The sequence below is a fragment of the Chrysemys picta genome, chromosome 9 (genome assembly GCF_011386835.1).
Source record: "Chrysemys picta bellii isolate R12L10 chromosome 9, ASM1138683v2, whole genome shotgun sequence".
Lineage (NCBI taxonomy): Eukaryota > Metazoa > Chordata > Testudines > Emydidae > Chrysemys > Chrysemys picta.
In genome coordinates, this window is record NC_088799.1 from 13,757,865 (window position 1) to 13,782,442 (window position 24,578).

At 41.0% G+C, this 24,578-nt stretch overlaps 1 protein-coding gene across 6 annotated transcripts in view; it reads right to left on the reverse strand.

The window, feature by feature from the left end:
- NAALADL2 (N-acetylated alpha-linked acidic dipeptidase like 2) overlaps positions 1-24,578 on the reverse strand; it is a 953,294-nt gene that overhangs the window by 889,128 nt on the left and 39,588 nt on the right. For 4 of the 6 annotated variants that reach the window (XM_065557737.1, XM_065557735.1, XM_065557733.1 and 1 more), the window contains exon 2: positions 10,299-10,361. The gene's annotated coding sequence lies outside the window, so the exon portion shown is untranslated. Of the gene's footprint in view, positions 1-10,298; positions 10,362-14,528; positions 14,623-24,578 lie in introns of all 6 variants that reach the window. The other 2 variants (XM_065557734.1, XM_065557731.1) reach the window with 1 other exon arrangement.

Consider the following 24,578-nt stretch of genomic DNA (forward strand, 5'->3'; position numbering starts at 1 on the left):
TTAAAAGGGGCAGTGCGTGGCAGGAGGAGCTCCTGTTGACCTAGTTAGCGCTTCTCAGGGAGGTGGAACAGGTATGCCGACGGGAGAAGCCCTCTGGCTGGCATAGGCAGCAACTTCACCGAAGTGCTACAATAGTGCTGCTGAAGCATTTTAAGTGCAGACAAGCCCTCGGAGAGGCTAAAAAAGGCGGGTGGGGAATTATGATTTTTATATTCTCTCTCTCTGCTGGCTCTGCATAACAGTTCACTATAAAGCAATCCTTTCATTGCTGCCCAGACATCAGTCCACAATTTACAAGCCTGGTTCTGCAGCCCCTGAACAGCAAGGCAAATCCCATCTTTATATCTACGGACTTGCCAAGAGACCAAGCAAAACCCATAGCTTGATAATGCAATACTTCTGTATGCGGTAAGTACCATAATTGTGCAAGAAAGTAGCCAAGAAACCATCTTCTTTTTGCATTGGGTGATAAATCAGGCAACCTAAAACCACTCCTCCCCCTTTTTGGAGTCTCTCTCCTGTAAATATTTGTAGATAGTTAATATAATATAAGCTTGCGTCTGACAAAGTGGGTATTCACCCATGAAAGTTTATGCTCCAATACTTCTGTTAGTCTATAAGGTGCCACAGGACTCCTTGTCGCTTTTTACATAAAATAAGCTTGTAGAAACCAGGAATGTCTGTGTTCCCATCCACTTTGTCCAAGTTTTGGTGGAACTCAGCAGATTGGCCACCTGAAGAAGGAGCCATTTGTCCAAAGGAGCAGGTGAAACTGAAAGCAGGGAGGCTGAGTGCATATGTGCCATAAGGACTTCTTCCTCCTCAGACCTGTCTCAAGTTGACACCATCCTCACTGCCTTAGGCCTCTCCAGGTATGTCTACACAGTAAAAACAAACCTGCAGCTAGCCCATGCCAGCCAACTCGGACTCACGGGGCTTGGGCTGTGGGTCTATTTCATTGCTATGTAGACTTCCTGGCTCAGGCTGGAGCCCAAGCTCTGGGACCCTGCCACCTCACAGGGTCCTAGAACCCAGGTGCCAGTTAGAAGTCTACACAGCAGTGAAAAAGCCCCACAGTCTGAGCCCCACGAGCCTGAGTTGCTTGGCACAGGCCAGCCCCCGGTGTTTAGCTGCTGTGCAGACACATCCACAGTGACATCTCCCCAAATCTCTGCCAGAACTTATCTACATATAAAGCCTACTCTACTTTGAAGCAGGAACTCTCTGACTCTGGGTAGGACTGGAACCGGTGAGTCCATAGGGAGATCAGGTGCTTCAGTGTTTCCACTTGTCCATTATTTTAACATGATCTTTTTATTCTAATCAAGAAAGGGACTGTTTGGATGAGGTGGAAGAAAGAGGATCAAGCCCTCTAATCTCTTTCCCTCACATGTTGTCAAAATCCTTCCATGCCCAGATCCCTGCCCCACACCAAACTACTCCCCTACTCCAAATCCCAGACTTGTGTCTTGTTTTTCCATTTAAAATATCAAGCCATCTTTAAATTGTTTAGTCAAGCTATATGTATTTAGGTCTTCATCCTGCTCTGGACACAGACACGTGGCCCTTTGATTTTGTTAATCTAAATGTGTTGTTGTTTTTTTAAACGATTTTCCTTATAGGACTCTATAGTTATATTAGTTTACAGTGGCTGCCAAAACTCACAACCATCTGTCATGAAAAATATATTTTTTGTCTTGGCACAGAGTCTCTAGTACTCTTCAATCATCACTGAGCAAAAGTGTATTTTCCTCGTATTTCCTTTAAGGCAAAAGTACACAACATTTTTTGTCAATTTTAAATTCTAAGACAAATACTTTCACTTCCAGTTTGCTTCAACCAAAGCATCACTGAGAGACAGTGCAGCCCTTCAGGAGTTTTATTACATAAATATGCCATCTAGAAAACCTATATGTTGTTCTACAGGATTATTTTATAGCCCTACAGTATTACCATGGTGATCTGTAAATTACTATGCAGTCAGAAAAGATTAATTCTTTCCTCTCTGGAATTAATATGCAATACTAAAGGATTATGTTATGGTCCTCTTTAATTACTTATTATGCCCTGCAGAAATAGAGAGATACAACTGTAAAATATCATCACATTTATATTTGCAAAATGTTGTTTGCCTTATGTATCATTTTAGTATGACACGCTATGCCACCACAATCTTCCTTTGCCTTTTGCAATTCAAGTTTTTACAGATGGCAAAATCTTAATTATATCTACATACTAAATTAGAGAACTTAATCCGAGTCCTTTCCCAAAGTAATGGAACACAATGAGTACTATTTATGGTAGTTTTGTCATTGACTTCAGTGGGGCCAAGATGTCACCCCATTTTTAGCCGGGGGGCAAAGGGGGAAGGCGAGTGATGCTCAGCCATTCTTAATTTTCACTGGGATTTTCACAGCAGCATATGGGTTGGTATCATAAATGGAACCAAAATAACTAAATCAATTGCAATTCATGCCTCTTTTACAGCAGTTCAAGTCTCTGTGTGGACATTCTTATTTTGGAATAAGCGTGCAAATCATTCCCTATTCTACTCAATTACATTTTTTCAAAATAGGACATTCTTATTCCAAAATGAGAGCATCCACACACAAACTTGAACCGAAATAATGGAAGATGTGAATTACAGCCCATTTAGTTATTTTGGTTGCATTTACCATGTAAACAAGGCCTACGGGAGTTCCACACCCAAATCCAGTGAAAAATCAATGAAATCTGAGCTCCTTTGAAAACCCGAGCCTAATTATTTGCATTGTTATAGTGCCTAGGGGCCCTAATTGGTTAACAGTGTCCATAGTGCTGAATGCTGTCCACACCCAAAGGAAGTCCCCGTCCCAAAGAGATCACAATCTAAGATTCTAAGGATACATCTACACTACAGATGTTACAGAAGCAGAGCTGCAGTGCTTCAGCTGTGCCACTAATGCTTTCACTTACACCTCTCTAGATTATCCTGCTAATATGACCATCAGGGGAATGTATTCACCACAGATAAGTCCCTCCACCTCCCAATTCGAGTCACGATTTATTTTGACCTTATTAAGTCAAAGCTTGGATTAGCACCTAAGAGCCAGTGTGATAGCACCCCTACCCTCTACCCTTTAATCTTCAGCTTTTAAGAAAATAAACCAAAGGTTTCTCCATTAAAGTTGCTTCACAGTTTGTTTTTTGATGGTTAATCTGTTTGGACATTATTAAATGTGCAATGACTTGAGGCAATAATGTCATGGTGATCAACTAACCAAGTGATTTAGCAATTTCCCCTTTCCCACTCACAACCCTAGAACAATTCAGTGGCTTGGACCTGACCACCATATCACAATGAAGAATGAAGCTCCATTTCACCTGGTTACTCTTTGAAATGCAAATTACCTGAACTCAGCTCATTCAACCACACAGACAAGTAACTGGAAAATGGCTGTTAGTGCCGCTGAGGGTATGCTTTATGGAGAGCTTCTGTTTAAGTGCCCTTATTCCTATGAATATTGCTACAACACTTGAAGTGAAGTGACTGACACAAGCATCTATACAAAAGTTTCTGGAAGATACAAAGGACAAAGCTGGTTGGATGACGCAAGTTATTAGAACAGTAACTTGAGGATAAGTCTTGTTTAGTTTTTAATTGCTTCCGAGACCAAATGGATTCAAGGTGGTTATAGGCAATGAACTTTATATCTGAATACCAAGGAGTTATTTAGGCTGAAACATATATGGCTATTACTAAAGGCCAGATTCTGATACCCTTATCTCATGTGGAATAATACCCTATTTCATGGGTGCTCCCACTGAAGTCAAAGGTCATTCATGGAGCAAGATGCTACTCCCTGTGAATGAGAGTGACAGAATCTGGCTCTATTTTAACCAAAATGACTCTCAAGGTCTTATTAACAGCCAGGAATTTTAATTCAATATTGCCATTTTAAAGGATCAGGAGAAAAAAAACACAATCAAACAGGGTCATGAAGTAGCCCAAAAGTAAAAGTTAAATCCTTCTGGCTCGTCCTTCCCCATCTCCTCTGTCACACTGTCTGGAGTGGTTCACGACTCAGTGCCAACCTCAGGGCAGAGTGTCAAAAAGCAGGATGGAAACCCCAAACTGGTTGTATGTTCTACAATTAGATTTCACCAACCCAGTAACAAGTGTGAACTCCCAAAGCACTGTATCAGTCACAGACAGTCCCCTTGTACATTCCAATCTGTATTGCCACCCAGGCAGGCTGAATGATGTAACAGATGGTCATTTACAACAAAAATCCTGCCAAAATTAGAGGAGAGGAAAGTGATCAAGAATAATCAACATGGATTCGCCAAGGGCAAGTCATACCTGACTAACCTAATTGCCTTCTGTGATGAGATAACTGGCTCTGTGGATGAGGGTGTCAGAGAAAAACACAGTTCTCACTCTTTGGTTGGTTGCAGCAAAGTCAGATACTTTATTTTTAAGCAGTTGCATAGAGGGAGAGAGTGCACTAGGACACAGGGGTTTCCCCCTTCTAGGCAGGTCTCTCTACAGGTAAAGCAGAGGAAGTATTATTCCTTGACTTTAGCAAAGCTTTTGATACGGTCTCCCACAACATTCTTGCCAGCAAGTTAAAGATGTATGGGCTGGATGAATGGACTATAAGGTGGATAGAAAGCTGGCTAGATCATTGGGCTCAACGGGTAGTGATCAATGGCTCCATGTCTACTTGGCAGCCGGTATCAAGCGGAGTGCCCCAGGGGTCAGTCCTGGGGCCAGTTTTGTTCAATACACCTCTACCTCGATATAACATTGTCCTCGGGAGCCAAAAAATCTTACGCGTTATAGGTGAAACCGCGTTATATCGAACTTGCTTTGATCCGCCGGAGTGCGCAGCCCCGCCTCCTTGGAGCACTGCTTTACCGTGTTATATCGGGTCACGTTATGTGGGGTAGAGGTATATCTTCATTAATGATCTGGAGGATGGCATGGACTGCACCCTCAGCAAGTTTGCAGATGACACTAAACTGGGAGGAGTGGTAGATATGCTGGATGGTAGGGATAGGATAGGATACAGAGGGACCTAGACAAATTAGAGGATTGGGCCAAAAGAAATCTGATGAGGTTCAACAAGTGTTGAGTCCTGCACTTAGGATGGAAGAATCCCATGCACTGCCATAGACTAGGGACCAAATGGCTAGGCAGCAGTTCTGCAGAAAAGGACCTAGGAGTTACAGTGGATGAGAAGCTGGATATGAGTCAACAGTGTGCCCTTGTTGCCAAGAAGGCTAACGTAATTTTGGGCAGTATAAGTAGGGGCATTGCCAGCAGATCGAGGGACGTGATCATTCCCCTCTATTCAGCATTGGTGAGGCCTTATCTGGAGTACTGTGTCCAGTTTTGGGCCCCACACTACAAGAAGGATGTGGAAAAATTGGAAAGAGTCCAGCAGAGGACAACAAAAATATTTAGGGGGCTGGAGCACATGACTTATTAGGAGAGGCTGAGGGAACTGGAATTGTTTAGTCTGCAGAAGAGAAGAATGAGGGGGGATTTGATAGCTGCTTTCAACTATCTGAAAGGGGGTTCCAAAGAGAATGGATCTAGACTGTTCTCAGTGGTAGCAGATAACAGAACAAGGAGTAATGGTCTCAAATTGCAGTCGGGTCGGTTTAGGTTGGATATTAGGAAAAACTTTTTCACTAGGAGGGTGGTGAAGCACTGGAATGTGTTACCTAGGGAGGTGGAAGAATCTCCTTCGTTAGAGGTTTTTAAGGTCAGGCTTAACGAAGCCCTGGCTTGGATGATTTAGTTGGGGATTTGAGCAGGGGGTTGGACTAGATGACCTCCTGAGGTCCCTTCCAACCCTGATATTCTATGATTCTATGAAAATTCAGATTACTCCCAATCCCAAAGGATGAGTCACTTACCCCAGGTCACTTACCTTATTAAATCTCATACCAAAGACAATGCTTGTAGCCAATCCTATAGTAAACTAACTAAAGATTTATTAAGTAGGAAAAAAGAAATGAGAGAGCTATTTACAGGTTAAAGCAGGCAAATATATATACACAAATGAGTTACAGTCTACGATTCCATAAAATGACAGAGTTGTAGTAATCTGTCAGCACTAAATGTCTTTTAGGGCTAACGCAGGTTGACCCTGGAGATCTCTTCTTCTGTTCTGTAGCTGCAGCCCTGTCAGAGTCTAAACAGTAAAAGAGAGATGAAAAATTTTCTTATCAGCTATCTTTATTTCCTTCTTCCAGCATTCCTGCTGATAGGACGAGTCCTTTTGCAGGTAGCCTCTTCATGGGTTTGCACGGGCAATTAGCAAAACCTTTGTACTGTGATGTCCCACAATGGCCCATTTCGTTTTGACAGTCCTTCCTGATGAGCAAGAGGTTATACCTTTTATAGGGATTTAGCATTTTGCACAAGGTACAGTTTTTCCTTGTTTGGCGAGCTACATAGTTCAGAACAAACATTTTACAGCTATAGCACAAACACGTCAGCATTATCTTATAGCATGGGAAACAGACATTATAAGTAGGATTAATACATGTAGCAAATTACAGGCATTTCATAAAGTCTAAACACATTGTTATAAGTCCAATACCCATGTTAACCATACTAACACACAGGTGAGCAGGACTGGTTTCCAGCAACGAATTTGTCAGTGCTCAGCTGAGGCCTAAAGCCTTGGCAAGAGATGGCACATGGTCTGCCAGTGTCACATCCTCATCCTCCCCCTTTCCACCTTCTTCTCTTTCATTTCCCTTCTCCAGTTCCTTTCTTTTCCTACTGTGAAGCAACCTCTTCTCCCCAGAAGAGCTGTAATTTTTATTAATTATTAATTATTATTATTATTATTATTTTGCTTATATAGCATCTGTGAATTAATATAAAAAGACTGGGAAGACAAATGGAAATGACACATATTCCAATAATTCTCACAGGAAAAAAAACCCTGTTGAGTTTTGGAGACAGATAAAAAGGAATAAGATAAGTCGAAGAATTTAACTTTTTTTTTTTTAAACAGTTCCCCCTTCAGAACTTGGACAGATCCACTTTCATTGCTTTTTGGAATTTTTTTCTTCACTCTAAGAAAAAGCTGAACATATTTCACTGCTGGCAAACAGCCTGGATATTCCGACTACAAGAGCCAGTCAGAATAAAGGAATTTTAGCAGCCAGTAAGAACAGACACATATAGCATACACATTACACAGCCACTGTAAAAAATAACCAGACAGGGCTAGATTGTGACTTTAGACACACACTGCGCAAAGGGGGTGTGTGTAAGTTACACCATACCAGGAATGGGCTCAGAAAACACTAAATCAAAGACATAGCTCTGAGTCACAATTCCGGCCTATCTCCCTCCTTGCTCCTGGCAGGTAGTTACTTACTGATGGCCTACCCACTGGCTCAGCCACACTGGCCAGTGAGGGGTTGGTAGAGCCAAGCCTCTTCCACCTTGCCTTTCCTGGTTCATGCCCTGCCCACCTATTCCATGGCGGGCCAAGGGAGAAACTAGTCTTATTACTCTTGGGTCTGGGTAGCCAGTATAGAGATGTTAAGGGAATTCTTATTCCCTGTGAGTCCCTTACCCATTGTCCAAGTCAGAACTTAGTCCACAGTGATCATGTTAAGTGACTAGTTTGTGCTAGTGATGGTCACCAGCTAATCATGAGTTCCTCGAACTGCACAACACTGTTATTGAGAAATAACTACATCATCTATGTACAACCAACTGCAGCTCAGAGAATTGCATATATGGTTAGGAGGGGAAACCCATGGAGTTATACATCAGTACATTACAGCACTCCCCCTTCATTCTGACTGGCTGGGACAATTCAATTTCAGTATAATTCCAGGTAATACTGTGAGGCTAAATATCACTACTTTATTAGGAGACTCACATATTAAAGTTTGAGCTGCTGCCCATTTGCCAAATCACAGTTTGCCAAGATCTTTCTACCATTCAGGACACCTTTGAAGAATTGCCTAGATTTCTCTGAGCAATACTTGTTCACATTTTATGTTTCTCTATTTCTATTTGCATAAAAACCATTTTACTGTAATGTTAAAAGTCAAATGTTTTCTGGGTTTGCAATTGATAGTGTTGTACATTATGGTATTTTCACCTCCTCATTTTTTGTTTCCAATTTCCTTAGGTACTATAGTCTGATTCATTATACCAGTGTGTATATATATAGAGAGAGAGATTCTGATTCATTATATCAGTGCATCAACCTTACAATGTCTGATTATTACTATTTCATCAGCCTTTGCGCTGGGAGAGATCTTTTCTGTCCTTAGTCCTGCTTCACATCTCAGATTTTCTCCTAATTTACAGGTACTGAAAGTAACAGTAAACAGCTCACTGCATAATACCATGACTCTCTTGGAGAGTCCGGTCGCACTCAGCCCAGGGTGTCTGTCCAAGAGAACAGTTTTAAACTGTTAAGTACTTGAATCAAAAAAGAGGAAGTTACAAAAACTATTCTAAATATAAATATTTTCAAATCTGGTTTAGGTACTCAATTTTAATTAATCAAAACCAGTTTCTTTTTAACATAATTCCCTGGGTCTGTGAGAACCCAAACACAACACCGCTGTGTGAGTACATGAGAACGGGAAACTGAAACTAACTGTGAAAGTGATGCTTTTGTGTCAAATCTTAATTAGGAAGGAACAGCTGGGGTCTTTCCCCAGTTTAAACAAACAGGACTGAGTTATTCATATACAAATGTGGCATTTTAGAGATAGTAGCATTTTACCGCTTTTATTAACAAAACTGAAACTAACCATGTTATTTTCACTGACCAAGGTGAATGAAGTACAGAAAGTAAACACACCAGCATGAAAATCAAATAGCAAATCAGAAACCTGATTATGTTTACCTTGTATAATCCAGCCTCCCATTGGACTCTGTAGGAGGTCTAGATGTACAAAAACAGATGACTGGGACCTAAAATTCTTTCCGTTTTAATACTATGTTCTTGGTAACAAGGAGAAAATTTCAAATAAAGTTACTTTTCTCTTGACACTATCCTTCTAAAAAATATATATTCTATGGACAATACTCTCACACACACGTACCTTTGTTAGAGGTAAACTTTCAAAATACTGTAAATGCAGTAGATATAAGTATATTAACAGGAAACTGTTTATAATCCAATGCTACAAACAGTTGGTGTTGGGTTTTTTGCTTAGCACTTGAAAGTCATTGGGAATAGAGTAATAAATCTTGCTCTTAGGGTGACCAGATGTCCCAATTTTATAGGGACAGTCCCGATATTTGGAGCTTTTTCTTATACAGGCTCCTATTACCTCCCCACCCCCTGTCCCGATTTTTCACACTTGCTGACTGGTCACCCTACTTCCTCTTGGTATTATTGTTTGTTACAAACTGTAGCTACTATACAGGATTTCCATTGCACTTTACCACCAGAACACTAAACACATACAGAAAATGCATAAAGCTAGAAAACATATGTCATCCAGGTAAGGTTACATTTAAGCTCTGTCATTATGAGCCTATATACAATCACTATAGAAAGAATCATTAGCAGAATTTCAATTGAAGTTGTCCTGGAATAGTAATTTTAGCAAAATACATCCTGTACTTTTGATTCCTAAAAGCACAAAGTAAAGTGCAAAGAGCAAAATAACTACTTAGATATGTAACTGTATTGAAATGGCTCCGGTGGTTCAGAGGCTTTGGAGGACTGTTTCCAATAATTCTTCAAACTCGAGTTCCAAAAAGGATTTGCATTCTTACGTTATTCAGACTTTTCCAATAAAAGCCTTTTTAAATCGATAATACCCCACTAGCCTACTTATCTAGCCAGAAAACATGTTAGGAAAAATAAGAACTTGCTCATTCTCGGATATTTACAAGCAAGGATCTGCACAGCAAGAATGTCTTATAGAAAAGTGCATTATAAAAGAAGTAGGGATAATATGCAACATCTGAGGGAAAGAATGTTAACAATTTAGGAATATGGCTATAAGTTCCTTGGTAACAAAGAAAAAGTATAGCCATGTGCCTTTTATAGGGATAGCACCATTGTTTCAATATATATTCCTCTAAATAATCATCACATTGATATGTATTTCTGCTGGGAAGAAACTATGAAACATAACTTATTTTGGTAACATTTTCAAATGTGGACGGTTTTCTACATCTCTGATTTGCACACATTGGCGATTTTGCCTGTTGGATGCTCAAAGAGGAGGAAATAATAGACTGTTTACCAAAGGCCCAAACCGTTGCACAAATATTAATGAAAGGTCACAGACTGAGGTCTTACCCTGGGTCAAATGAAAGAAGCCCAGAACCATCAAAAGCTATTTCCAATGTCCAGCTGAGAAATCTGAAACAGAATAACAAAGACAGTTTGTGACAAAGCTGACACAGTCCTCTGGAAGGAGCAAAATCAATTGTGACATTTTTCATTTATTTGTAAATGCCTCTTTGGCAGTACTCTCACTCAAAACGACAGTTGCCTCTTACAAACTGGGGAGGTGATGGTAAAATAGAGGAATCCTGACAGTTGCTTTAATGAGATTCTGCATTAAGACCACTCTAAAGCTTTCCCCCAACAAGGAGCATGCCCTTCACTTTCAATTTCGTATTCCCCTAATTTGGAAAGCATTAACCCTGTGAAAAACTGAAATCACCCTTCTTTAATCTGCTTCAGTGCTCCATTCCCACCTCGTCTCCCTCTCATCTTTCCCATTATAAGAGGGAATTCCAAACAAATATTTCAATAAGTATAAATGGCATAAAACAACTGTTAATATGTTGCCCCTCTTGCTCGTGTTGTGTATTGCCTTAATCAATGAACGGTCACACTGAAGAAAAGAGGACTACCCAAGAGAAAGGTACTATATTCAACATTAGTAAGAATGGCAGAATCTAGCTCTTCGTAATAAGTAGTGTCCCCATCTCTACACTAAAAACATTGTGCTGTTAAAAGTGTCTACAGGAACCATTTAGGTTACTGCCTATTTTGGAAACATTTATAATCCAGGCTGAAATTTAGCTTATAAGTAATTGCTGAGAGAATGAATACTTTTGAGGTAGGAGCAGAGAGGGAATCCTGATTTTTGTCATTGACCGCAAAACAATAGGACAAATTTGACAATATGGAATATTTCTTGCACTTCACTTACTCGCTATAGCTTCATGTTAAGACATTAAATTTCTCCAAAGAATACTTTATGCCATAAATCAAAACAGAAAATTGAGATGCTGTCCTACTTTCCTGTTGGTTACTATGCTACTGAGGTCTGACCTTGCAGCCTTTTCTCACATGAGATGTCTCACTGAAAATAACAGGACACTACTGCATGAGCAAGGATAATTCACAGGAGCAAGCATTGCTGGAGCCAGCCCTTCTACTATTAGGATTTTTATTATAAACACGATATCCAAAGCAACATGCAGACAAACTTTTAACTTTTTCCCACTTAAGATAGTAATTATTTTATTTCCCCTTTACATGTTAATACTTCCTGGGTTTATAATAGCAATGACCTCCAGGTCAAGTAGCACTTGCTATCACTCAATGACCAGCTGAGCTAAGAGTCTGAAGCACATAACTCCATTAAGCCAGTCAGTAAAATTTCTAGGAAATTCTATCCCTAAATGTTCTATTATGACTACATAAGATGCTGTGTCACAACTATGCATTTTAGATTGGCACCTTGACAGCAACATACACAGCTTTCAGACAGCTGTAAAATGAGTTCCTCCCAGGCTCTGTTTTTTTAAGGTGAAGTGCCAAGGGGGACAATGTTTTTTTTTTCTTATGCTTTACTGCTCCTTTATTATGTATAAAAGCAGCTTTGATAACTTTAGGTTATCTATTTCCTTATGATAACGATCCTTAACCTCTTGTCAACTGTCTGTAATTGACCATCTTGATTATCACTACAAAAGTTTTTTTCCTGCTGATAATGGGTCATCTTAATTAATTAGCCCCTTAGAGCCGGTATGGCATCTTCTCTGTATGTATATATATATATACTCTTATTATATGTTCCATTCTATGCATTCGATGAAGTGGGCTGTAGCCCACGAAAGCTTATGCTCAAATAAATTTGTTAGTTTCTAAGGTGCCACAAGTACTCCTGTTCTTAAAAAAAAAAGTACCCTGATATCAGGAATCTCATACCAGTAACAGTGCAATGATCACACAGGAATGAGGCAAGACTTATAAGGTACAATTTACATTCAAGGATCATGAATCTTTAAAAGACGTGACTATTTAATGCACGATTACATAGCCATGCCTTTCTGTATGTCTGACAGGCTGTTTCCTGGTTTTACTAAAAGACTGAGAAACTAGCGGATTGCAGGGCCACCCGGAGGGGGGGGCAAGTGGAGCAATTTGCCCCAGGCCCCGGGCCCCGCAGGGGCACCCATGAGAGTTTTTCGGGGCCCTTGGAGCGGAGTCCTTCACTCACTCCAGGGGCCCCGGAAAACTCTCATGGGGCCCGGGCCCCCGGAGCTTCTTCCACTCCGGGTCTTCGACGGCAATTCGGTGGCAGGGGTCCTTCCACTCCGGCACCCACCGCCGAAGTGCCCTGAAGACCTGCAGCGGGGGGTCCTCCTGCCCTGGGACCCGCCGCCAAAGCGCCGGGTCTTCGGCGGCAATTCGGCGGCAGGGCCCCCCCCCGCTGCCGAAGACCCCAGGCCCCCTGAATCGTCTGGGTGGCCCTGGTGGATTGGTTAAACCTGGATCAGCAGCTTAATCTGAATCTTTGTGTTTAGATTTGTCTCTTACTAAGTATTCTTTCCTCAGTTGAAGGAGAGGGGATATTAACTCTGCAAAAAGGAAATATTTGCTAAAACTCCACAGCAGACTTCACCAGTGATAGCAACAGGGAGAACTTTAGACAACATGTTAGCAATCACAGGTGATTTAATTAGGGCTGGCTGAGAATTTTCTTTCTAAGCCTTTTTTCAGTGGGAAATTGGGTTTTTGATACAATTTACTTCTTTTTTTATGTCAACTACACATGCCCTCTGAATGAAAGCTGGGAAAACATAGCTCATGTTACATAAGAACGGCCATACTGGTCAGAGCAATAGTCCATCTAGCTTAGTATCTGTCTTCCAACAGTAGCTGGTGCCAGAGGGAATGAACAGAACAGGGCAATGTATTGAGTGATCCATCCCCTGTCTTCCGTTCCCAGCTTCTGGCAATTGGAAGTTTAGGGACACCCAGAGCATGGGGTTGCCTTAGTGACCAACTTGCTAATATCCATTGATAGACCTATTCCCCATGAGCTTATTTCATTCTTTTTTGAACCCAGTTATACTTATGGCCTTCACAAAGTTCTCTGGCTAGGAGTTCCATAGGTTGACTGTGTGAAAAAGAACTTCCTTATGTTTGTTTTACACCTGCTGCCTATTCATTTAATTGGGTGACCCTTGCTTCATTTGTTCTGTTCGGTGTTCTTGTGATGTCCTATTTCCACTAGCTCTGCAGTCCACTAGATAGTCCTTTAGCATAAAGAGGGAAGTCAAGACTTCATACTTCTAATGCAAAATCACAAGCAAGACAACTTTTCCATATACAAAAAATCGGAGGTCATCTTTATGCATCACAAAGAAGCAACAAAAGCCCTGCGCCTTAACTTTAACGGCCCAATGCACCAAAGCTCAATCGCTCCCTTTTGCCAATTCATTCATTTCAGAGACCTACAACTTTGCAAAATCTGGCCAAGACTTTCAAAAGTGACTAGTGATTTGGGGTGCCTTAATTTTTAGGGTGTCCATCTGGAGCCTGATTTTTTAAGTATGGATGAACAGCACTTTCTGGCTAAATATGCCTTTAAAAAGTGTCTCAAATGGGCACCCCAAATTGAGGCATCTAAAATCACTAGTCAATTTCAAAAATTTTTAACCTTTTTATTTAGGTTTGTCTCTTACTAACTATTCTCTCCTCAATGTAAACTGAAATTTTATATAATATGTAATGGCCCCAATACCTCATTCCCTGAGCACCTAAAATTCCTGTGGAAATTAATGTGACTGTGGTAGGTGCAAGAGTTTCAGGACTGCCCTGGATTCTGGGCCTGACAAAATCTAGAATATTTTAAAACAAAGAAATATAGTGCCTCTGAAAACAAGCCTTCCGTGGCAGTTTCTTGTTGTTAATATCCATAGTCAAAGCTCAAAAGGCACTTCATATTTCACTTCTAGAAATATATAGTTACTCATAGCAACCTTTTAAATTTCCATTGAAAGCATAAAGAGCCAGATTCTGATCCCAGTTCTACCCACTGAACTTCATGGAAAATAATGAATTTTCCTGGATTACTCTGGATTTACACCAGTGGAACAGAGATCAGAATTTTAGTCCTGAGGAAGGCTGCACCACAATGCAGACAGGTGATCCAGAGGCACAGTGGAGTAATAATAATGAACATCACATTCTAGAGGGAGTATAAATTTTAATGATGTCAGTCATAAAATCCATGTTTTAAAGGTTACAAAACAGAAGCAAGCTTACAAAGAAAGCACATACATTATTCAGGGATGTTGTTGGGTGCCTGTTCTTCAGATACTTTAAGAATTAACATCCTGTCCATCAGTAAATAACTGGAATACACTGTACTTACCTGCATGTGGACAGAAAGAAAAACACATGAGAGTTAAGCAAATAATTTGTAACAAATCATTCGTAGCCTGAATATATTCTTTTTTTCTGCTAACAAAATGCCCCCATTCAGAGTGCAGCTTTCTCCACTTTATTTGTTATTGATCAAGTGTGTGTGTTTGGTCAAATTATTTTAGTCTCAGGAGTGATCATGAATATCTAAAACTGGAGTTGTGATGCTTAGTTGTGACTCGTCAGGTAAGTCACATGATATTGTTCCTCTTCCCTGACTGTGTACATCAGCATCTGGTGTGAATACCTGCACATGCAAATTTCACATTGGGTTTCTAGGAATACCTGCAGATGAACATATATGTCAGCAAACTTGATCATGTGACAAATGTCAGAAAGTGAATAAGATGGGGATGTGAGCGTGACTGAAGCAAGTTCATTTTACAAATTAACAATATTAGCAGATTTTTTTTTCCTTATTTGCCAAGCCCTAACATGCAAAACATATTGCGTCAGGGGGAGGGTAATGCTCGTCTAGTCAACATTAACTGCTAGTCTGCTACAGCTATTTGCCAGAGAATTTCAGACCTTCTAACGCAGCTTGCTGCATGAAGCATCCTCTCTCCCCTCTTCACTTACTCTTGCCAGACACCTCCCACTCAATTCCAAATTGGGGCCTTTCCAACTATTTTTCTGCTTCTCTGCTTATTTTCACTCTGTGCAGTGGCAGGAGCATCTGGCCTTTGGACAAGAAAGGAAAGATACAGCAGATCTTGTACAGGCCAAGATTTTAAAATATAGGAACTTGATGGCTCCCAAGTCCATAGTTAGGCTCGTAAGCATCAAAGACGTAATTCTCAAACATGTTTTGTGTCCAACTGTTCTTACTGATTTCAACAGGAGCTATTGGGGGCTCAGCACATTAGAAAATTCCAGTCACCTACTTAGGACCCTAAATCTGGATTTAGGGTCCTGTTTTTGAAAATATGGAAGTGTTTTTTTCCCCCTAATTTTAAAGAGAAGGGAAAAAATGCCCTGAACAGTCTACATTATTTTCTACTTTGAAATATTTTTTTCTGCAGTTTAAATAGATTTGACAATTTTCCTGTTTCTTTTTTATGCCCAGGGATTTAAATATATAGATACACACACACACACACACCCTCTCATGGCCAACACATTAGGGATTGAACCTCGAGAGCTAAAAGCATGGGATGCTACAGCAAGAGCAGAAGAATCAAGGCTTTGCTGCGGGAGCTGTAACAACCCATATCGTCTGTGGTTCAGCATAGAAGGAACCTATAAAACACACACACACACACACACACACACACACACACACACACACTCTCTCTCTTAAAATGATACATTTGTGATAAAATTCTAACCCAAACTCAGGTGGCTTGAGTTGACAGTCATTTACCATAGGTTTGTACAGCATAAAGCACAACCGATCTTGCTGGACTCTAGCAGTTACCGCCACAACAACAGTGAAAACATTTATGTAAATGTTAGCAAGTACTATGTGCATGGGAGAGCATGCCATGTTTACACCTTGTTAAATTTACCGTTAATTAGTAGTGTATTGTATGAGAAAATAGTCTCATCCTATTTTGTTTTCATAACACAATTGTATGGAGAATTGGTGAGATGTTGAGGATTCTTATGGGGTCAGGTGTAGGACTTTTATTTTAAGGTAGGCACAGAGTCAAATTCAGCATGGACATACACCCCATGAAACCTGAGTGAAATCAATGGGATGGCAGTGGGTGTATGTCAGACAGAATTCAGCCCTCTGTGCACAAGTTAGAGTTGCCTTAACACTTCTTGTTTTCAACAAGAGAAGAAAAATCATTACTTAAATTTGGTTTCAGAGTAGCAGCCGTGTTCTTTTTACTTAAATTTTGCCTTTCTCCCCATAGTGTAAGTTGCAATCTATCCAAGTCACATGACATTTATGGGTGGGTAGCGCACCACCTTCCTACAACTTGCTCGTTCGACCCATATCTCTGGCCTCAAGTGTTTGAAGCACACACCAGTTCAATATACACACCATGCTGCAGGTGGCTGAATAGGAGATTTTGACATTCAAAATGTTTTATTCGTTTTCCTCTAATAATTCCATGCTAATGCACCTGTGAGTCGCACTGCCTTCTATCCTGTGATCTACTCATAAACCATCAGACTGAGTCTGAGAGGTTGGGTGTAATGGTATCATTTTTATTAATCTAATTTCAGCTATACTTAATAAATGGCTTATAAGGACAATAGTAACATTGTACATTTTACATGTCCTGGTATTTAAAGTGGTGACTTTGGGCTAATGAGCCACCATTAATATTGAACCTTGACACTCTTTTTGTTCTTTAAGTCCACAAACGATTTCACCAGCTTTACTGGATTTTGTCAAACTCAGAAAAATTGCACTGCCTGAATGCGATTTTCACATTTTTCAGTTAATTATGTATCTAAATTTTCCTGGCTACCTGAAAGACTGCCTCTCTTTGGGTGTGGCTACACTGCATAGCATACCCAGGTCCACATACCCATGCATGTGAGCCTGTTCCTGTGAGCATCCACACTGCATTGGGATGCATTCCTCATACCCTGACAGGTACATCCATACTGGCGATGTACTGACACTTGTCTGATGCTGTGGCTTCTGGAGGTGTATCCCAGGGTTCTTAGCATGTTACTAACTGTAGCTGCTCTAGGTTCTGGTTCATGGTGCACTGGGGGAAGAATTTGCCGCGCAACCCTTGTGCAAAAGTGCTTTTTGTCCACCAACACATTCAGCCAAGACCTTTCTGGCTCTGCACGTTCCTTGCTACTGGAGACAGGCCATGGATCCAGCACTGATTGATCTTTTTCTGCTATTTCAGGTTTCAGGAAGAGTACCTACGAAAAGCTGGTGGACATTTTGGCAGTAGTCTCTGTCCTTCTGAAAGCAGTTCCCAGAGGCGGATACAGACATAGCAGCGGTGACCCAGGTGATGCAGCTGATGCTTGCTGCAATGGCTGAAGATTCCCCACATGGAGACCAGCATTTCCAGAGCAGGACCACAAGCAGACTGGATCATCATGCAGAACTGAGCTGACCAGCAGTAGCTGTAGAACTTACATGATGAAGCAGATCTTCATGGAACTATGTGAGGATCTTAGAGCACTGTGTAACGCTAGCCATCAGCAGCAATGCTCCAGCTAACAGCCTCTTGGTTACAAGGGAGACATGCTGGAGTAAGACATTTTCTGGGAGGAATCCTCAAGCCTGACATGCAGTTCCCACCAGAACATCAGCGTGTTGACCTTCAGAGCATACTGCAAAGCTAATTTCTTCTCCTGGATGGAGCGGATTGAGGGAGGCTTTATGTACGGTGGATAGGTTGTTGGGGTATTTTTTGACAGATGCATCAAAATTAGAAACGAAAGGTAAATCTTTTATCAATGATATTTATCTTATTATTATGCTTTAATGTGAGCCGTGGAGCCATGGATGGATGATTGATTTAAAACTAATTTAAATAAAAATAAATATAAAAAATGAAGATAATGAAGAGACTCTCAATAGACACCCGGTCTCTACTGAGGCTGACAAGAGTGTCAGACAGGGCTTTATCAATGGGAATATTCCTATTAATATCCCATAGGTGCTGGGACTAGGAGTGCTGGGGGTGCTGCCGCACCCCCTGGTTTGAAGTAGTAACAACAACCCAAACACACGGTTTCTGCCTTCAGCACCCATGCCATAAAAATTGTTCCAGCACCACAGCTAGGGGCTTGGATCAGACCTTTAATGCCAACTGTGGTGGTTTGTACATTATGGACACTTATCCAATGGGCACTACATTGAAGTTCGCACAGCGATCCAATGGTTATGAAGCTATCCCTCACTCCTGATCTGCACTGGCTTGAAACCTGTAACCTCGCATCTGAAGGCTCTGTTTCCAATGAGCCAGTCAGTGCCTTGTAAAATCAGCTATTTGAAAAAAAAGATCAGAAAGGTTGAATTACAACAACTGCATAGTACAAGCGGTCTCTCACAAACCTTTACTTCCAAATAGCAACGTTTTCTCTTATATCATCTCGCAACTTCAGGATTTTTTGCCTGTAACCCTAGAAGGCTGCATTGTGTACCTGAAAGTAATCTATCACCATTTGCTTGTATGAAGTATCCAATCTTTATTTTCCTTAGGAAATAACTTAAAAAGAAAACGAACAAACATTTGAGAATTCATGTAATAGTGAACTTTAGATAAGATACATAATTGTGCTGCTGCAAGATATAATGACTTTCCCATGGGATAGAAATGTCTTGGTAATTCAAGAATAGCAAAGTCAAATGTAAGATATAAGCTGGTGGGTTTTTTTCCTGGATGGGATAAATATAATTTCTCACGGCAGTGTATATCTCTCTTAAGCCTCAGGTGGTTTTAAGTTAATGAGATTAGTTCCAGCAGGCAGTGAAATCCCATGAGATAGGATTTATATTTCATCGGTTTTCACTTCATCCAGCCAGTACAGTGTAGTCAATCTTTGTGTCATTCTGTTATTGTCCTGGCTTGGGTCTTGTTTTCAAACTCAAACCAGGCTAAAGCTGCTCATAACTTTGACATGAAAGCTTAAGCAAAATGTAAAGAGCATGTTTTAATGTTTAGGGCAAAGAAAAGGAGAAATCCTTAATCCTTTCCTCCAGACTGTGATTTTATTTTACGTATATAAATTATTATGTGTTAATGTGTCTGTATTTAAGGGCTTTAGTGCAAATATAAAAACATAAGCAATGCGAATGTAAAGGAATAAAAATTAATTTCCATTATTCTCAAGAAAAATTCTCCTTTTAAGAAGAAATAAAAATAAATATGTGATAGGTTATCGTTCAATGCTAGTGGAGGGGAAAAACAATACTTTGTTATAATATGGTCATTACGAAGGCAGACATTAAAATAAAAGGATGGGAAACTGGCAAGCTCAATGGAATTACCTTGTATGCTTCCTGCCAAAGTTGGTAGAAACCAAAATTTGTTCCCATCTGACACTATTATTTGAAATGGCGTTTTACTCCAGGTCCCAGTGCTGTTCACCAAAGTGGTGCACAAATGACACTCCTATTGCCAGTCTCAACAGCAAAACCAACAGTTAATAAGCATGGACACTAAACACTGCCCTCAGCCCAGCTGTTTTCTCCATGCCAGGGATGAGGAACATTGATAAGGCACAGTGGAGGGATTCAGGCAGCCTGCACTGCTGGTACGGTACGTGTTTGATATTTAAATACTGACCTTTCAGCTTCCAGGGCTGTTAACTTGGCAACTTGGAATTTGCTGCATAGGGCTAAAATGAAAGCCAGATAATGAAAATGATTTGTAAGGCCTGGTCTACACTACAGTTAGGTCAACATAAGGCAGCTTACGTCGACCTAATTATATCAGTGTCTACACTACAGCCTTGTCCCGCCAATATAAGTGCTCTACTACACCGACATAAAATGAAATGAAATGAAATGAATGGAGATATCCCATCTCCTAGAACTGGAAGGGACCTTGAAAGGTCATCAAGTCCAGCCCCCTGCCTTCACTAGCAGGACCAATTACTGATTTTGCCCCAGATCCCCAAGTGGCCCCCTCAAGGATTGAACTCACAACGCTGGGTTTAGCAGGCCAATGCTCAAACCACTGAGCTATCCCTCCCCTCATTAAATGACATAATATCTCCACCTCCATAGAGGCATAGGATTTATGTCAATGTAGTTAGGGTGATGCAGTGTCTGCATAGACTAGTGGGTCTCAAACGTTTTTACTGGCGACCCCTTTCACATGGCAAGCCTCTGAGTGTGACCCCCCTAATAAATTAAACATTATAAATGCTGGAGGTAAAACAGGGTATGGGGTGGAGGTGGACAGCTCGCAACCCCCCATGTAATGACCTCGCAACCCCCTGAGGGGTCCCGATCCCCAGTTTGAGAACCCCAGCGTTGACACTGTTACTTACATCGGCTTTTAGCTCTCCTCTCAATTTCACCAGAACTGTGACATTGACAAGAAAGCTGGGCAGATAGAGCCCAGCTGTTCCCTGCTCCCCTGGAGAGCTTAGCGGCTAGACCCCGCTCCCAGCTTGGAGCCGGGTGAGAAGCCCAGACAGTTGGATCCTGCTCCCGGCAAGTTGGGGGAGGTTGTAGAAAAGCCAGTGCTGCATGAGACCTTAGAGAGCTCTTTCCCTATACAGTACAAGAATGACCAGGAGTGCTGCTTTCTCTCTCTTTCAAAATAACATCAATATAATGGGCCTAACATCAATATAATGACCTTTGCCCAGTACTTCACAGTAGTTTCAGGCTTCTTTCCAGGAAGCAGCCTGATTAAACTACAGATCCCGGTAGCATATAGAGGGATCTATTTTTATCACAGCCATTTAACTTCAAAATACGAAATAAATCCACTTATCCAAGCAAAGGACAAGTCTAACGTTCCAGCATGCCCATCTCCAGGCTGTCACAAAGGACAGCATGTTTGCATCCGTTTTAACTTACAGAGCTGGCTTTAAAGGGAAAAAAAATGTTTTATGTTTTGCACTCATGAATCTACTTAACCTTTTCCTTTTGTGCCAGATCCTTCTCTTATTTCTTCATCTCCACCCACTGTAAAAATGTTTTCCCTATTTCAGCCTCCTGCACTATACGTAGCAGGCAAGTGTCTCTTGTTACATGGGTTAAGTCCAATGCCCCTTCTTTACAAGAGATCGGGGTCACTATATTACAGCCTTCAACTAGACCAAGTTGAAGAGGAAGCTGCCAGAAATGAAACACAGGAGTGAGGCCCAGTTTCCCTATTTGCAGGCTCACTGGACTAGATCCTTGTTGACATAAATCAACATAGCTTACCTGACATGAAGCAATGCCAGTTCATGCAAACTGAGGAGGAGGTGCTCAATACTTGACCACAAATGAACTACAAGCACAGATCTGAGGACTTGAAAACACAACTACCTGACTTGTGGCCAGAGTCAGGTAGACAGAGGTGCAAATATTCCTATTGATGTATATTTTTGTGGGTACAAACTGTGATGGCAAGTATTGAGGCTGCCCTTCTGAAAATGTACCCCATAATGTCTCCTGTCATATCTGTAAATGATTGGCTAACAGAGAAAATATGCACGTTCCCCCAAGTTTAAGCCATTGAATATTGACGGTATTGCAAAACCTTGTCAAGCAAGTGCATCGGCACAGATTTCAATTAAATCTAACAAGCAAATATAATTCCAACCATATGAAAACGAACTGCCAGGGTAATTGTTCTGGAAGTGCTGCAATTATAAATGTCATGGAAATGCCTTACGCTTTCTGTTGGCCTAAGAAAGCTCGTGTGGTAGACCCAGAGAGCCCCTTATGTGCACTTTAATAATCAGCAGATGATCTTCCAAAAAGAAAAGCTTCTTACACAGGAAATAAAACTTCTCCCTCCTCCCTGGAAGTTACAAACTTACCAGAAAATAGATACATTTTCAGATGTATGTACTGGGCTGTGTTATCAAAAACAAGTGTTATTGTAAATAAAACACAGCCTGCAAGATGCTTCCATATATTCATAGATTTTAAGGCCAGAAGGGACCATTATGATCATCTAGTCTGACCTCCCACATAACGCAAGCCCAATAACTTCTGCATCAAGCCCATAAGTAATAGATTGAGCAATGCATTGCCACAAATAATTATTTTTCAAGAGGTGCTTGTTTATGTTGTCCAAATATTTGGGAAGATGTTAGCTACATCAATAGAATTATACATCTGTATTTTAAAGTGTCATTTCAAGGCCTATTAAGATTACCTAGTCTGATCTGAATAATGCAGGCCATCGAGTTTCACCAAGTGAAAATACCGGCTTTAATCTTATCGTGCCCACCTCTGCCTGAGGTCAGCTGCCCCTTTGCAGTTTTTCATTCAGAATCAGACTGTGACTAGTACCTGCACAATTGCCCAAGGTGGCTTCCCTATTGAGCCCCCATGCAAGGACCAGTCATCACAGTGTTGAGAAGACCATACACTGCTAATGGGCATTAGTTGCCTGAAAAGGGTCAGGGTCCTGGCCCCACCCACAAAGGCTAACAGAGCTGGGCTGATGGAGGGAAGCATATGCATCTTCTTCCAGGGTGGTGGAGTTACAGTTCTGAGGTGGAGGGGAGTTCATGAGTCAATCTGGATGCACAGCTCTTCTGTACCTCCCATTCTTCCAATTTGCACAACTATGGCCACAAAAGCCAGAATTTAGTCCATAGATTGTAAAGTCCTTGGGACAAGGACCTATCTTTGGTTAGCACCCGTAAGGTATCCTGCACATCTATGACTATCTATAAGTGAACATAAGAAAGCTTTTAAGAGATCTGGTTCTACCATCCCCTCCCATGGAAAACCACACAAGACACACCTCCCCCCCCCCCCAAAAAAAAGGGCTGTCAGCCTCCACAAGTTTGATCTGCTACCACAAAGGAAAGGGATCTGTAACTCCATGGAAGGGGCAGACAATTAAGCCTTCATACTATGTGGGAGCCCAAGGATCTAGGGGTCTGTCTACACATCCATCCATGTGTAGACAGACCCCCTTCCCATGCTATATACTTGGTTCTTCTGTGTCTAGATTCTGATCTCTTTAATTTCATCAACAGTTGCTAAACTAGAGGTCTGATTGAAGGTGCATTTAGGGGTAACAGGACCCAATTCTCATTTACATTAAGGCCACTTTACACCACCTTACTTTTGAAGCATAAAGGGGTCTAAAAGTGAGACTAGATGACATTTTACAAGCACTTTAAGGCCTTTTCGTTGTCAGAGCATTGTAAAGTGGCTTTGGTATAAATGAGAATCAAACCCTATAGCCTCATAGGAGAAACTGGATGAGGAGATTCCGCTCTGGGCATGAGCACTAAGAGACACTGGTAATTGTTGGGTTAATTATCCAGTTCTTCATAGAACACACTCTGCCTGTTAGCTATATTAAAACTGCTAGCAGTATTGTTGTAGCTGTGTTGGTCCCTGGATATGAGAGACACAAGGTGGGCAAGGCAATATCTTTTATTGTACCAACTACTGAGGGTGGAAGAGACAGGCTTTCAAGCTTCACAGAGGTCTGGAAAATGTAACTACAGTGTTACAGCCAAATACAAAGTGAGATGGATTGTTAAGCATAATGGGGTAACACATGTTGCGAGAACCCAGTTAAAATGAAGTTGTGTGTAGCGACCAGGGCAGCTATAGTAATAGATAGTTTCAAACTGGATTATGCGCTAGAAACTGATACAAAAAACTTCTGTGCTCTTTCTGCTTTGTGACTATCCTAAAGCTAAACTACTTTGTGGAAAAAGGGAAGAAAAATAAATTACAGAGAAAGCACTGAGGTTGAAGTCCCCCATCCCTGCATTTTTGTTCCTAGGACTGGAAGTCTGCCTGTCACTACTGTCTTGATATGTCAAATGAAGACTCTACAGCGGGGCAACAGATCAACCTAATGCTTTAGAGGGGCCTTATTTGGGATAGGAGAGAGCTGTTGGCACAAAGATGATCTATATGAACAAAGACAGGCTACACGAGTTTGAGGAAATGTGGAACCTTTTAGAGACAGTTTTTGGTAGAAGATAAAGAGACAGAGAATGAAATGGACAGATTGTCAAGAGACTATTAATTTTTTTTTTTTTGGTGTGGATTTTACATGTACTTTAACAAGTATTGATTGATACATTCACAGTTTCATTGCAGGGAGCATTAGATTAGAACTACTGAACTAGCTTGATATGTTGTATGACAGCTGGAAAAATTAAAAAGCTCTCAAGCTGTGATCCTGTCAGATCTCAGAAACTAAATAGGGTCAAGGCATAGAAGTAATTGGATAGGGAATTTCTACTGAAAACTTAGATGTTGCATGTAATAGTAATGGGGATTCAGTGCAGTATGAGTCCCTGTTGAACCAATGCCCAAGGCAG